The sequence below is a fragment of the Helianthus annuus genome, chromosome 14 (assembly GCF_002127325.2).
Source record: "Helianthus annuus cultivar XRQ/B chromosome 14, HanXRQr2.0-SUNRISE, whole genome shotgun sequence".
Taxonomy (NCBI): Eukaryota; Viridiplantae; Streptophyta; class Magnoliopsida; order Asterales; family Asteraceae; genus Helianthus; species Helianthus annuus.
The window spans coordinates 13,648,699-13,656,718 of NC_035446.2; positions in this window are offsets into that span (position 1 = coordinate 13,648,699).

Genomic DNA, 8,020 nt, shown 5'->3' on the forward strand with positions numbered 1-8,020 from the left:
TGTGCTTGTCGCTCAGGGGTGTAGGTATACGCTTAAGCATCTTACTAACTTCTAGTGACACATAGCTAGTATCGGCACCCGAATCAAATAAGACTGTAACATAAAAGTCGTCGAGAAGGAACTTACCCGTCACCACGTTGGGATCATTCCTTGCTTCACCTTGCCCAATCACGAACACACGCCCCCTAGCACCATTGTTGTTGTTCCCATTGTTACCATTCCCCTGATTGTTGTTGTTCTGGTTCAGTTGGGGACAATCTTTCTTGAAATGGTCTTCAGCTCCACACTGAAAGCACCCTTTGTTGTTACCCTGCTGCTGTCGCTGGTTCTGCTGAGGTTGCTGACGATTCTGATTGGCGGGATATGCGCTCCTGCAATCCTTTGCAACATGACCAGGCATGTTGCACCGATGACAATTGTAGGATCGTTTGCTGACCCGATGAGTCGATCAGAAGAGCACTTAGACTAGTTCAGAGGCGGAATTCATTGAATTAGTCTTCGTAAAGCTTGATTTCACACTTTAACGTCTCCTTTATTGATTCTATAACAGTTTACAAGCACATGGAGACAATTCGGACAGGACTTCGTCTTTACACCTTAGAAAACACACACTTCACTTCTCTACTTACTGGAACCACCCATATGACACCTATATATAGGAGTCAGGAACCACTCATATGGACATGTCCATATGAGCGAACCTACCAGTTGACATATGGGCGGTCCACTTAAATGTCACAAAAGCGGTCCGACTCATTTACCCTATAAGCAGTCCTAATACTCTAAACACATATACAATACGATCAACCCTGTCCTAAGACTCGAACTAAGATGTAGTCGACAGACAACTGCACCAACAGACTCCCCCTTGAATGTTGACGGAATCTTCAGTGAGAGTCTTTGATCATTTCCAGCTCTTCACTCTTGTTCGGTCTTCTTCAGGAACTCAGCCTGGAATCAAATCTTCTTCAGGAATTCCTTCCTGGAATCATATGCCTGGATCTTTCTCTGGTTCTAACTTTCGTCAGACTCCCCCTATCATCATGCTGGGATCTCTGTCTGGAAATCGTTATCACCATTGAAATCAAATCCTGGCTTTCTCTGTTTAAGCTCTTCTCTGGTTCTGATAAGTCTCCTGGCTATCCATAGCGACAGGATCAGAAACCTGCAAAACTCAACCATACTATTACAAACTAATACAATTTGCAATTCAACTTAATGAATCAGCAAATCATATAAGAAAAATTATGAAGATCAAACTGTAGGTTACCATTCAACTTATTCATCAAGTTAATGAACCAAATTTGCATTTCAAATCTTCACAATTTAACACTCTCTCCCAAACCACAAGTTCAACATGTTTAGCACTCGAAATGTCAAATATCAGTTCTTCACACTCTGTTGTCGAAAATCTTTTTGAAGTTTTCAAATATCTAACAAACAAACAATATTTTTGGATTTTTGAATTTATAGAAAAACAGAAATGAACACTATTTTTGAGAGATTGTGCAAGAGGATCATATCGGTTTTTTGAGACATATCACCAACACCGTTGATCTTGATTAATCAGCAAATATTAAAAACAAATTTACTTCTGATTGTCAGTATTGTTGTCCACTTAAACCTCTACACAAATTTTCAATTGATTCAAGATACGTATTTAATGTTTTAGAACTTAGACTTATTTGAGTGTCCCACCTCTTGAATATACTCCCGTATCCAGATCCCAATATTCTGATCTACAGGTAAGTATAACTACAAATGATATCTGTATATAAATTAGGGGAAAAATGCGAGAACTGAGGGATCTCAGGTCAGAACTTCCGTTCAGCAGAGAGATATCAGCTTCGACTTAGCAGTGGGTCCCCTTTAGAGGATCTTTTCAGCTACAACAACTGATCATCAATTTTATTGTCTAATCAGCTGAGGGCTTTATGCTATGTTTCAAGCATATGAAGAAAGTATTAGCCAGGGACTAGGTCAGAACTACCGTTCAGCAGAAGTCCCGGAATAATACCCCAGACATCATTAGAGTACAAGAACCTAGTATTCCAGAATAAGAAACCTTTCAGACGAGATTTCAGGGGTTACCTATATATCCAAGTAGTGTTTCCCACAAAATAAGTAAGTTTTGATTTTATGTTTATATCTCGAATACAATTTACTAACTGTGTGAAGCCTACTGACACATCATTAGTAAGACTTGTTTAAAAACAATTTTGTCTTTACAAATCTCTAGCATGCTGTGATAGTCCACCGACGTACTATCATCTCCTCTTTTTGCAACAAAACTCATTTTCATTTTTCAATTTTTTTAAATTTTTCAAAATTTTAATACTCCCCCTAAAATCAAAATATGTTTCAATTTTGATTTTCTGAAGAAAAAAAATTGAAAACAAACTATACAAGAAACTTGACAACATTATGTGAATTACCTCAATTCACCATTCTCGTGCAAAAACAATCAGAACTCCCCCTCACAACAAACTATTTTCCCATAATGATTTCAAAACACTTAAGTTTGTTTCAATCAAAATGGTTTTTCCGGAAAAATTAGTTTGTGTTCCAACCATTTGTAGATTTGGGGTTATCTCATCATCTTGTTTTCTTCGAACATATAAAGATTTATCATTTCCAGTTTGATCATAAACCATCAGTAGAAAATCAAGTACAAATTAATGTCCCTGATTTACCACATGTAAATCGAAAAATCACCAACGTGAAATTTCTCAAGAAATGTGCCGATTCCTGATCCACGATACCATCTTGGGATCTCCGGCAAGTCAGGTTTTTCTATTTAAACAATTTCACCCAAGCCTGACTGACCTTGGGTGATTTTGAATTCTTGCTCAACAATGGTGGAAAATTTGCATCATCCATTGCTAAACTAGAATTCTCAACTTTTACCTCAACCAATGGCTCCTCTGGTTTTACCATACCAGAATCATTGCCTGAAGGTGGCTTGTCCGACTTTGATTTGTCAGATTCATCGCCGACCTTCTCCTTTTTCTTCTCCTCTTTTGTCCCCAAATTTGTATCTGATGAATTCTTTTTGCTTGTCTTTACAGCGGAGGTAGTAGATTCATCAGAACTTTTATTCTTTCCAACGGATGAACCCGAGGACAAAATCTTCTCAAGATACTCTCTTGCCTTTTTTCTCTTTTTCCTCAGTCTGTCTTTCTGCCCCTGTGAAAGCTTTACTTTCTTTTCTTGAGTTGACTGTTCTTGAACTTTAGGTTTCAGACCCTTCTGTTCCTGGGGCTTGACTTTGACTGGAATCTTTGCCAATTTCTGAGACTTAGCCCTCAATCTTTCATTCGATCTCCTTGGGCAATCTCTGGCAATGTGACCTTTGATATTGCAATTAAAGCACCTTCTGGTCTCATAACTCCAATACTGGCAGTTAACAGCAATATGCCCCTGATAGCCGCAGCTGTAACATACCCTGTTATCGTACCTATCACCATCGTTGTACCAAACATTTAAGTCGTAACATTGTTTGGCCTGGTGATATTCTCTCCTCCAATTTGCTGGATTTGGCTTTGACGCACTGTGGTCCGACCTGCACCACTTATTATCAACAATTTTAGAATTTTCATTTTTTACTTTTTCTATTTTTTTCTTTTGATTGGACGATCGACCCGATGAACTTTTATTATCTTTTTGTTTCTGTTCCACTTTCTTCTTCAAAGGTTTCTGTTTAGAACATTCACCTTTTTCAGTTGATTGTAGAACAGTTTTCTGAAATTTTTCTTTTAAATTTAAAAACAATTTTTGTTTTTCAATTTTAACATGTTCATCATCAGATTTTACATCACAATCTTCAACTTTTACAGAGTCAAAGTTTGTGACATTGTCACTTATTGGAACAGAATTGATTGGTTTCGGACAAGGAATATTCAACTTGTCAGATAAAGTCACAAAACCGATCAATTTCTTTTCAAGTTCATCAATTTTGTTCCTCGAATTCTCAGCTTCACTTTCAAGCTGAGATATTCTCCCAAAATGAGACTTGATTGTTTTCTCATTATCATTTTTCAAATTTTCAAGAACAGTCTTTTCATTTTCCAAAATTTTTATCTGTTCTTGAAATTTTGATTCACTGGCTTTCAGGTTTTTGTTTTCAAGCTTGATCCAGAAATCCTCATCTTCTGACGATTTCTGTTTGTTTTCAAACTCTTTTTCAAGCTCTTTGATTTTCTTTTTAGCACCTTCACATTCTTTTTCCAAGCTTATAATTTTCTGAAGATGTGAATTGATCAGTTTTTGTTTCTCAATATTGTTTTGGCTAAAAACATTTCTCCCATCTTCAAGAATTTTCAGTTGATTTTGAAATTCTTTTTCCCTTTTTGTTTTTTCAATTTCAAAATTTTTAATTTTATCTTCAAAAATCTTTTCCTTTTCTTTCAATTTCTTGTTTTCAAATGTCAAACTGTTCAAACCAACCAACAGTTTGTCATTTTCAGCTTTCAGGTTTTTGCAATTTTCCTGCAAAACTAGAATCTGATTATCACCAGCTTGCTTCCTATTTTTCAGCTCTTTGACTTCCAAAGTCAAACTTTCCGCATCTTTCACGAGTTTGTCATTTTCGGTCTTTAAGCTGTCACATATAAAACATACTGATGCAGAATTTGAAGTTTCATTCTTCAAAGATTCTTCAACCTTTGCTTTTTCCTGAATATCCAACTCATGCTTTTCAATTATCTGAATAAACTGTGCCAGATTCATAACTTGAGACTTCCTCATTTGTTTTACAATCAACAGATAAGTTCCCCACTTTTGTTGGGGTAAAGCCTCAGCTAGCTTATCGACCCACTCATCATCCTCTTTCTTAATGTTCAGTTTATCCATTTTCAATACCAGATGACAATATCGATCAATTGTCTGCGTTGTTGTTTCATCTTCAAAAGCCACAAACGTATCAAATAATTTCTTCAATAACGCAGCTGAAACTGTATCATCCGGTGTAGCAAGAGCATTGTAAAAGTTCCCTTCCATGTTTCAAAAACCAGATAATACTTCGGGAAATACTGATGATTTTTCTGTGCGGACTGAATGACCTTTTCAAGGACCTGGCAAAACCACAAACCTTTCGAGCGAACCAGACAACAAACAAATAAGTGGTCCAACAAATTTGTCAAATAAGCGGTCCAGAATATCTATCTGAATAAGCGGTTCACAATCAGTCCAGATGAGCGATTCAAGAACTATCTGTTCGAGCGATCCGGACAATGTCAATACGAGCGACCCAAACAATATCCGAATAGGCGATCCGTGTAGACTGATCACAAGAGCGATCCAAGAAATGTCGCTTCGAGCGATTCAAGAGTAACTCTTGGAGCGGTCCAAGATCAATCCAACCAAATAAGCGGTCCAAGATTCGTCCGTATGAGCGGTTCAAGTTCCGTCCGGATGAGTGGTTCTCAATTCGTCCGAATGAGCGGTTCAAGAGTAATCCGACCGAATGAGCGGTTCTCAATTCGTCCGGATGAGCGGTTCAAGAGTAATCCGACCGAATGAGCGGTTCTCAATTCGTCCGGATGAGCGGTTCAAGAGTAATCCGACCGAATGAGCGGTTCTCAATTCGTCCGGATGAGCGGTTCAAGTCAATTGATCGAAAAAGCGGTTCAAGCAATGTTCGTTCGAGCGGTTCCAGACCAAAATTTCGAGCGGTTCCAGACCAAATTTTCGAGCGGTTCCAGACCAAATTTTCGAGCGGTTCCAGACCAAATTTTCGAGCGGTTCCAGAACAAGTCAAAAACACGGTCCACTTTCAAACATCATTTTGACCCCTAAAAACTTCGAATTTTAATCTGAAACTTTCCAGGGTTTGTCACGGTACTATTTCTCACAATCCCTGAGATTTTGATCAAATTCCGACCGTGAAATCTTTCCGAATCAGAAAAAGAAGGTGTAGAAGTGAGAATTTCGAGCGAAAATCGAGCTAAACAGCAAGAACTCTTCCTCCTGAGCTCTGATACCACATGTAGGAATGTTACGTCTACATCACCATTTTACCAATCAGGATGCCGATTCCTGCTTCGCACTTACCAACCTGGAAGCTCCGGCGTAGTCCTCTCACCTGTAAAATTTTAACAATTTTCAAAATCTTTCAAACAAACTTTTCAAACACTAGAAAGATGCCGATTCCTGATCCACGATTACCAACTTGGGATCTCCGGCATGTCCGGTGTTTTAATCAAACATAATATCCACCCAAGCCTCACCAGCCTTGGGTGACTTTGGAACACATCTGTCCCACCAACATTTTGATTTATAAAACTCTTTAGCACCTTTTACCTTCTTATCAACCATCTTCCCAAAAATATGTTTGACTTTCCCGTTGAAAGCCTTATCAACATCAAATTCTCCTTTATCGGCGAAGAATTGATTTGAAATCTCTACCTTTCCAACTTTCTTCATCAAATTTTCCTTTGACAATTTCGGAAAATTCTCATCGTTCACCACTGGAACGGAATTATCAATCTTTTTCTCAACACATGACTCCTCTGATTTTATGGAATCAGATTCATTGTCAGAATTACCCTCTGATTTAACAACCCACTTTTGCTTGTTCATATCACCTTTTCTTTTGTAAAAACGTTTTGAACTTTCTCCTTCCTCAGAAGTAGAATTTTCAAACTTTTTAACATTTTTCACAGGTTGTTCTTTCTTATCAACACAAGTTTTTCTCAAAACAGAGTTAGAAGAAACTCCCTGTTTTTGGTAGTTGGTCTTGGGGCAATTCCATGCTATGTGTCCAACTTCTTGGCATTTGAAACAGGTTCTTCTGTCAACTCTCTGAGCAGATTTTCTCACATTCTTCCTCACTTCAGCAAGAAACTCTTGATTCGACTGCTTCCAGAACGGTTTCTTCTGCTCATCTTCAGAACTCCCACCTGAAACAAAGTTTGTTTTTGGTTTATAAGTTTTCTGATTTTTATGATTTTCTGAATAATTGAATCCAAGACCTTTCTTTTTGAGATTACCATTATGGTTTTGATTCTTTCGATAACCTGAACCATAATCATAACCCTTTTTCTTGTTCAATCTCTGTTGAACTCTTGAAGTGTACTTTTTAGGTTTGTCAGTAAGATTTAAATCTTTTATTTCAGAAATATTAATTTCTGTTAATTTGAAAACCTGTTTGATCATTTCAGTTTTGACACTTCTTATTGGGAATTCCTCATCAGAATATAATTTGTCTGAATCAATCAATGTATATGCTACTTTGATTGATTCGTCATTCAAATTAGATTGTGATAACAGGAATTCTTTATTGTAGACCCTCTTAACCGGCGAACTCGGACTCTTTTCTGACGAACTCGAACTTTCAGACTTAGACTCCGGTTTTGACTCTTCATCGGTCTGGTGCATGGCCCACTGTGGTGTAGGTTGCAACGATTGCATTTGGGGTGATTTCCTTTGTACCCACCATGACTTTGACCACCAGATGACTGCTGACTGGGGCTCTTGTGATCGTCCGTCTTTCTCTGCTGAGACTGAGATTGCATAGAAGTTGAACCCCTGCTTGAAGTTCCATCCCATTTCCGTTTATCCCCACTAGAAGTACCAGAAGTAGTTGCAGCACCTATTCGCTTCGGTAACTTGTTCTGCTCCACCGCCTGATCAGTGAGACGGTGAGCCAACTGTACGACCTGTTGGATAGTAGTCAAGTTCGCTGAAGTCACATGACTTTGGATCTCTGGCACCAAGCCCTTGAGATAGAGTTCAATTCGCTTATACGGAGGGTCCACCATAGTAGGACATAACAAGGCAAGCTCATGCGATCTCTTAGTGTATGCTTCAATCTCTGACCCCGACATTTTGAGATTGTAGAACTCATCTTCCAGTTTGTGAATGTCGTCACGACTGCAGTATTCCTCCCTGATCACTTCCTTGAAAGTTTCCCATGGGGTGGCGTTGGCAGCAACCAACCCTAACATTTGCACTTGGGCATTCCACCACGTGAGGGCCAAACCCTCGAGAGTACCAGTAGCATACTTCACCCTGCGCGCTT